The following is a 9,138-nucleotide window of genomic DNA, read 5'->3' as shown; positions in this document are numbered from 1 at the left end:
TCATATCAATTCATTCGCTCTTTCCAATCCTACTGGTGGTTCAGGAAGACCTTCCACAAGTTTGTGCTATATATCTTCTTAATCCTTTTTAAGAGGAATAAGTTGCATGCCAAATCCATTTGTCATCAATTAAAATTGATGAGGATAAGCATAACGTAATTCTTATTCTCATTCCATCGTGGTCAAGTAATTCTTTCCTTCGAAGATTGTTCATGATGAATAATTTCTCGGGTCTAAGTTGTTCATCTTTTCTTATCCAGAGTTCCAAGTTTTCTAGCTTGTCTCGTCGCAAAACTCCATCTAAATCATCGCAAGGCCTCATCTTGTTCTTCTCAACCTTGGCTTCTTTAATCCTTTTGTTTGCCGGTGTTCTTCATGGTGGTTCATAAAGGATTAAATTCATTCTTCAAGAGTTCGTCAAGATTCTTTTGGAGGACGTCAAGTATCTTGTGTTCTTGCGTTTGGAAGTGCAATTAATTCTATGTATTCTTTTGAAGTGAAGTTTTGCATTTCTTCATTCTTCTCAGCTATTCAACCATTTGGTTGTGGCATAATTTCACCTCAAGTTTGAGATGTTTTTCCATATGTCCACAACAAGCTTATTCTTTTATTGATGATTTTCTTAACAACTCCGTTTAGGCCTTCTGCGCAAGGATGCTTTCAAATTCAATTGTGGTAGAAGTTGTCATCTACTACTTCGTTATTTTCGTTCCATTCTTTCAGTTGTTCTAGTGGCATGGTGTTGTTGCTCTCAAAAAGTATCATTCCACATTTTCGAGTCCATATTCTTCCATTCTCGCTCAATCGGAGTGTTGTCCAAATTATTTCATTCTTGATCCCTGGCTATCTCGTTATATCAGTGTGTTTTCATACTCCTTTGGTTCGTTAGGCTCGTGTTTCATATTCTTCAAACTACATGGTTGTTGTAATCTTCCTTTTCATCTTTTATAGCGGAGTGTTTTCTACATCCCTCATCTCCGTTGTATTATTTCCTTTGAATTACTTAACCTCTCAAGATCCCTTGCTTTCACTCATTTGTCTATGAAGCAACCTTGTTTTTCTATTTCCCCTTCCGTCTCGTTCCTAAGATCTCGGGACGAGATCTTTGTTTAGTGGAGGAGAGTTGTAACGCCCCGAGACTGATGCTCTAGACGCCTTCCACTTAGTTTCATTGATGTCATGTGTTTCTTATGTTTGTTGCATTATCATAATTGTTTTGCATATTTCATTCCTATATGTTTATGTCATGATCATGTTGAGTGCCTTGTCATATATTTTGCTTCTTGCATCGTGTTCATTATTGATTATAGGATGCCATCCTTGTTGTTGCCATGATCATTCTTGCTTTGCTATGCTATATGATTTGATATGCCTTGTGTCATTTTGTTGCATTCTATCATGATCATCATGTGGGTTGCTTTCTTCATGTTGATGTATTGTTGGTGCGCTATCCATCTTCATCTTTTCCATCAACCTATCCACTTCCTCCTTTCTTTCAAAATTTGGCTTTCATGTCAAGCGACATTTCTCCTGTCCCCATTAATGTTCATTTATGTCCTAATAATCTTACACCTTGACTTTATCCTCTCCGTATAATTTTAGCTCATTTGGATTTGTTTTGGCAAAATTCAAAAATGGTTCAAGTTGGATTATTTTTCTGTCGTTAAAAATTGCGGGAGCAATTTATTCAAATGCTGCATAATTCCAGGAGTCCAGAAGTACTGTTACTTCTTTGAAATTCTTCCCGTAAACCCCTGGCCATTTCCGTCTTATATTCTGTGGATTTTTTATTTGCCGAAAGAATTTAAAACAGGAAAGGGCCTTACCTGGGCGCTGCACTTGGGCCTCCTCCTTCCTGGAGCCCAGCCAGCGCCAGCGTGCCCCTTCTCTCCCTCTCGCTGGTAAATTCTACATGGATCACCTAGGCGACCCCACCTGTCATCCCCTCACTCCTCACCTTTTCTTCCTCCTCTCGCAGCTCTCTCTCTCTCTCAAAGTGAAAGGATGGGGTACATGGCCACCGGCCGCGCCAGCCGTGCCCGCACCCCCTATAAAGCCAGCGCCTCGTCCCCTAGGGTTTTCCCTTCTATCCCTCCCCTCCCTCCACCGTCGCCGCAGGTGAGTCGCCCACCATAGCCCATCGCCTCTTCGGTCCCGACCGAGTTCAGGAGAGCGAGCTCGTCGCCGGCAAGCCTTCAGTCAGAACCAGCCACCTCCGCCGTGGGCATTGTCTTCCCTGACGTCGTCTGCGTCGCCTCCAACCACGATGGCGCCACGGGACATCAAGATGGTGTCTCCTGCACCCTCATCTTCCTCCCCTGCTTCCTCTGCTTCGCGGATCCGAGGATGTCGCCCCGATCGGCGCGTCCCCACGTCGTCTCCTTCGTTTTTCGGCAAGTCCAGGAGCCAGAAGGTCCAACGCCGACGCGGTCGTCCTCCTCTACGTCGCCTACCTCCCCTATTTCGTCTTCTTCGCGGAGCCGGAGCCGGAGCCGCGCGCCCCCACCGACCAGCGCCTCGCCTCGTCCTCTTCAGCTCCTCCCCTGCTTCCTATCCAGTCCTATGGGACCTCGCTGAGCCCCTGATCCTCCCCATGCCCTTGCTCGCTTCGATTCCACCCCGTAGGCACTAATGTGTTCATGTCGGTTCTTGCCCGGTGCTCTCGCCATGGCTAAATTCATACCTTGTGGAGCTCCTGCTCCTCATGCGTGCACCTGCATCCACACCTAGCATGGCATCCGCTGCACGACTGCATGCCCCGCCGTGGCCGTGGCCGAGCGCCTTGACCTGCAATACTGGCCTTGTTTCTCTGTAGTTGCTTCGCTTGGGTTCAGACTTCAAATCCGTTCATGAAGTATGCATCTTCAGGCTTCAGCCGAGTCCATTTTGCAGCACCCACACCCTGGCGTCGTTGCTCCACCACACGCACCCTGGCATGTTTCCGCACCCCCACCGGTCCTATGCAACCACAGCAAGGGTTGCTACTGGCTCCCGTAGCCGGCGAGTCCCCGTACGCATGCTTCAGTTTTGAAGCCTGGTCGCGATGCGCTCATGCTTTATGTTCTACCGATCTCTAATTGCATCACCAACACAAAGCGCATCCAGTATCCATCCGAGGGGTCTGGGGTTCGGTTCCCATGTGCCCCAAATTTTGCCCTGTTTTTATTTACTGTCGCACACCCACACCCACATCTGCTTCGGGCCCTGTCTACTCCTGGGCCGCTGCACAATGCAGCTTTGGGCCCGTGCATACTTTTTTCCCAGTCTATATTTTAGCATTTTCCATTGCATTCTTATTTACTGTAATGCCACTGTTTTGCATTGTTAATAAAAAATTATGCATGCATCCAAATTAAACAAACTATATATGTAAAATGCTTAGAATTTTAGCTAGTTTCACAATATGCTGCTTTCATCCATGTTCAAAATGTTTAAAATGTTGTTTGCATATCTTTTGCATGATTGACATGTTAAAATGGTTTATTTCATAACTTAATACCGTAGCTTCGAATTTAATAAACTTTATATGTATTTGGGGCAGAAAAATGCATAGATTAACATGGTGGAATTATGTTGCATGTTTAACAACCCTAAAATATGGTTTAGAGCATCTCCAACAGCCGCGCTTCGCGCGGCCCAAAAAACCTGTTTGCCGCACGCACTTTGGCTAGTTTAGCGCGGTCTCCAGCACTGGCTCCAGCAGCCACGCTATAATGCAGCGTGCAAAAATACAGCGCGCGCAACTCGCCGGGCATTTTAACATATATGACATTTTGGACACAAAATGAGTTTGAAACATTCATCAAAATGCAATGAACATGTGAAATTTGACACAAACAAGTTGATGAATAAAAGTTCGTGCCCACAAGTTTAAAATCATGCCCACAAGTTCTTTCCCCTCGCCTTCGTGCTGCCGGAGCCGTCCGCCGCCTAGTTCTTCTTCGCGGATGTTTTGCCCTTCTTCGGCCGTGCCGCATTGGGGACCTTCGACGGTGCGGCGGCGGCACGGGACGGCGCCGGCGCGACGCCACCCGTCACCGTGGTCATCCGCGGCGGCAAGAAGAGGCTGCGCGCGAGGCCGACGCTCGGCAGAGCTCCGGCGGTGGCGATGTCAACGCTCCCTGCGCTAGGGTTTCCGACGGCGGCGGCGACTGCGGCGGCGGCGGCGGCGGGGAGTCGCGGCTGTACAATGGTGTGAGTGGGGTGCTGGTGTGTGCGTCCATGGGTGGCAGGGCGCCGGCGCGCGCGGGGCGTAGGAGGAGGAGAGGAGAGAGTGCGGCGTGAGCGCTCAAGTGTGCCGCGCGCGGTAGCGGGCGCCCGAAATACGCCGCGCGAGATAGTGCTTCTGACCGCGCGCCCAACTCGTTATATCGCGCGCGCCGTTTTTGCGCGCCCGCCGGAGCGACCCACCGCGTTGTGCACGCGCTAAAACGGCCTAATTTGCGGCGCGGCACTAGTTTAGCGTGGCTGTTGGAGATGCTCTTAGTACAGAACAGTACCAAACTCAAAATATTCACATGGGGATTTCCGGAATTGTTGTTTGTTGTTTCCGGCCTCATTTAAAATTGCTAGATAGGTAGTTTTGTTATGCTTCACCTCTTTCCATGTTAACAACATTTAATCTTGTCATGCATCCTACTTGCTTGAGCATCATGCCATGTTATGTGTTATGTGTTTACCATGTTGTTTGCTTCTTTCCAGTTGTGCTTCCTCTCGATAGTTCCTATTTCGTTGCGATCCTGAGGATTCGTTCGTCTACGCTTGGCTCGTCTACGCCCGTTCGTCTTCTTCATGGACTTGTTCTTCTTCCTAGCGGGATTTCAGGCAAGATGACCGTTACCCTGGATCTCACTACTATCAATTCTATGCTAGTTGTTTTGATGCTATCTCTATGTCGTGCTTCCTACCACTTGTTTATCAAGCCTCCCAAATTGCCATGTCAGCTTCTAACCTTTTTCACCCTTCCTAGCAAACCGTTGTTTGGCTATGTCACCGCTTTTGCTTAGCCCCTCTTATAGCGTTGTTAGTTGAAGGTGAAGTTGAAGATTGCTCTTTGTTGGAACATGATTATGTGGGATATCACAATATCTCTTATTTAATTAATGCATCTATATACTTGGTAAAGGGTGGAAGGCTCGGCCTTATGCCTGGTGTTTTGTTCCACTCTTGTCGCCCTAGTTTCCGTCATACCGGTGTTATGTTCCTTGATTTTGTGTCCCTAACACGGTGAGGGGTATGGGACCCTCTTGACAGTTCGCTTTGAATAAAACTCTTCCAGCAAGGCCCAACATTGGTTTTACCATTTGCCTAATAACAACTAAAAACTTGCATAGGGACTTGCCTGATGGCGGGAAAATGGCGGGCGTGAGACACGTGTCCACGTCATTGATACAGAGTGAAATTAAAATGCATAAAATAAAAATAAAATCAAACATTGCAGGTACATTATTTCCAGAACTTTTACATTTACATAAAAATTCTGTTAATTACATCTCCGAAGAGAAAACCCCTGATTAAGAATTCCAAAATATCTATTATATAGGATTGCATCACATTCCTATTACAACATTCTACAAGATAGATCCTCCTCGCGGTCGACGATGAACTCCTTGGTGAGCCTGAAGTTTGGTTCCATACAAGTACTCCTCTATGATTTTATGTGTGATGTCATTTATATGCGGAATGTAGTTTGATTTTGGCTAGGCATAGCTTTATCCTACGTTGAGCATATAGGATATGTATATATTTTTTCTTTGGGAATTTTATATGACATCTTTGGTTTTGGTGGCATGGATATATATGACATGCCAATTTTAATAAATTTTGTATCATCACATTACTACTAGCACCGCGCGACACTGATGTGGTGCCCGTGTGTAGCATAATGGACTGAAGCTTTCTAACACAATATTGATGCCTTTTATAGTGCATATGATATGTGCCATATTTTGTTGACTCTGAGTTCGTCCAGTATCAAGCCTGGCCTGAGTGGAGTTTGCTTATGATATTTTCGTTTGTTTAGAGCCTATGTGGGCTACATGAAATATGCATTATCATGTATTTTGTATGAATTTTGTATGCATATGTAGATGTGGAGTAAACCTATTTTCATTAAGTTCTGTTTTACTCTTATTACTGCTAACATCACATAGCCCCCAGACCAAAAATGACCATGACAAAGGGATTGTCTGAAGAGCTTGGGCATGCAGATGGATATTCTTGGAATGGAACTGGTAGGCTTCACACTTGGTGACTAGCTCGACCACATCTTGGAGGGTTATGGGCCAATAGAATCCTTGCCAGAATGCTTTCCCAACTAAAGCCCTTGATCAAATGTGGGAGCCGCACATGCCTTTGTGTTTTTTCGCCAGTAGTTCCTTTCCTTCTTCCCGGCAAATGCACTTCAATTTCACACCATTGGACCTTCTTATGTATAGTGTGTCCTTGACAAACTGATACATACTGGCCCTCTAGGCTACTCTTTCAGCTTCTTCTTGCTCTTCGGTAAGTTCTCTGGTTTGGAGGAAATGAACTATGTGACATGCCCAAGTTGGAGCCTGTGGCTTGGCAACGAGGACTAGCGGCACCTCTTCCTTTGTGGGAGTGCACCCCTCAACCACGAAGACCGGTGGTCTGGTGGGAGGGGGTAGCTTAGCAGTTGAAGGGGAGTTGTTCCCACCAAGCTCTCTGCTGGAAGCCCGGGAGGCTCTACCAGGAGAGGCTTGCCCGAGTCCAGTTTCCTCCTCTTCTGGGCCATTGCTGCCGTGGATACAGAGAGCTGAGTAAGATGGAGAACAAAAGTTACTAGTTCCATAGGAAACTTCTGTGCAATGCACTTTGACAGATAATCAACAACGTTGTTTTCCGCACGGGTAATGTTCTCTGTTGCAATCCCTCAAAGCGCTCCTCCAGGCTTCTCACTTCCTCAACGTATGCCTCCATCAATGGACTTTGGCAATCCTTGTTGACTTGTCTCACCAGAAGTTGTGAATCTCCTCGAATGATCAGCTTCTTGATCCCCCATCCTGTGGAAGTCTTGAGTCCGGCAAGGAGCCCTTCATACTCTGCAGTATTGTTGGTCACCTCCTCCAGGGAAAATGCATCTGGATGGCGTATTTCAGGTGCTCTCCAGTGGGAGCAACAAGAAGCACGCCAACCCCCGCACCTTGTAGGGAGAAGGCACCATCGAAATACATATGATCCATTCTTGGGGTGTTTCCTTGCAGGGAATAACTCTCTCCAGTACCTCTTCATCAGGGGATGGCGTCCATTCTGCAATAAACGCTACCAACGCCCTGGTCTGAATTGTTGATGTGCTCTCAAACTTCAGGCCAAAGCTGGACAACTCTAATGCCCACTCCACTATTCTACCGGTAGCCTCAGGGTTTCGAAGTATCCTTTGCAAAGGGAAGCGGGTGACAACTGTGATCTCATGGGCTTGGAAGTAGTGGCACAGTTTCTTGAGGCCATGACAAGGCCAAGAATCAACTTTTGCACGCCAGAGTACCTGGATCTAGCCCCCTGCAATAGGGAGCTGACAAAGTACACTGGGCGCTACACCACTTTCTTCCTTGCCGCGTCCTTGGGGTTGCCTCCGCTGTCGTGCTCTTCTTTGTCCTGATCTGCATTTGGCCTTGTTGGGCCGTGCTCATTCTCTCCCCGGAAGGGACACTCGCTGAGACTGCTGCCTCTTCCACTTCCCTCTGCGCCACAAGTGCTCCACTAACACTACAAAAAAAAGACACATCCATGACATTTTGGGCCGAACAAAAAAAATTTCTGTCATACATATGACACTTCTATGACGATAATTGTGACAAAACCCGGTATCATCATAGATGTGGTGGGCTCCTACTTCTATGACAAAAAATGATGACAGAAAATGGGCTTTTCGTCCTGGGCGGGCCGGAGACGCAGCTGCATGACATTCTTTGGGCCGTCCATGACGGAAAAAACCATGGTAGAAGCGAGGGGGAGGAAAATTTCGGGAGTTGCCGGTTACGGTGGGAGGTCAGGGGCGGAGCGATGCGCGTTTCTCTCGTACGTACGCGCGTGTGTGCGAGGCGTTGGCTCTAACTGAACCCGAGCGAGGCGTTGGGCTCTAACTGAACCCAAGCGATTGCACTGCAGGCTACGCGTTACTGAACACGAGCGATCGATCGATGGCTGTTAATTGAACGCGATGGAGCAATTCCTTCGCTACTGCTCCTAACTGAAGCCGATCGATGCTGCCTCTGGGGTGAATAGTGAGTGTTGCGGGGGGGTTGGATGAACACTGAATGGTGGCGTTGCCTCTGGATGAACAGGAACCCGTGGTGTGGAGGGTTGGATGAATAGTAGACGGTGGAGGGGTGGCCGTGGAGGGGTGGTTGAACAGGACCCCGTGGTGTGGAGGGATGGATGAACAGTAGACGGTGGAGGGGTGCCCGTGGAGGGGTGGTTGAACAGTAGTCGGTGGAGTAGCGCGCGGTGGAGGCTGGATGAACAAGAGCCCATGGAGGCTGGAGGAGGTCGAGGGTAGACCGTGGAGGCTGGAGGAGGTCGACGGTGGAGATGAACAGTATCCCGTGGAGTCCCGTTTTACGGTACGCCACACCCCTCCCCCCGGTTTCGACCGTAGCGTTCCAACACAAGTCCGTTTTGTCCGTTTTGTGGTACGCCACACCCCTCCCTATCAACAGGACCCCCGTTTCGACCGTAGGAGGTCCGTTTCGTCCGTTTTGCGGTACGCCACACCCCTCCCGATCACCAAGACCCCCGTTTCGACCGTAGGAGGTCCATTTCCTCCGTTTTGCGGCACGCCAGGCCCCTCCCGATCAATAGGACACCGTTTCGAACGTGGCCGGTCGAACACAAGGCTGTTTCCTCTGTTGTGCGGTACGCCAGGCCTCGTTTCCATCGCCTATTCCGTCCAAGCCCTCCCGATGAACACAACCACGCATTCCGTTCCGACCCAGCCGGTTGGCTCCCCATGAACACGACGACGACGCTGTTTCTCCGTTCCGACCCAACCATGTATGTATGCGCGAGTAGGCATTCGAGACCCTGCCCGTATGTACGTACGTGGCCGTATTTTATTTCTTGCACCCTCGCCGCTGTACGTACGTGTACATGCGTGCCTCTACTATAACCAGTATG

This window comes from Triticum dicoccoides, chromosome 1B (assembly GCF_002162155.2).
Source record: "Triticum dicoccoides isolate Atlit2015 ecotype Zavitan chromosome 1B, WEW_v2.0, whole genome shotgun sequence".
NCBI lineage: Eukaryota > Viridiplantae > Streptophyta > Magnoliopsida > Poales > Poaceae > Triticum > Triticum dicoccoides.
This window is presented reverse-complemented; position numbering follows the sequence as displayed.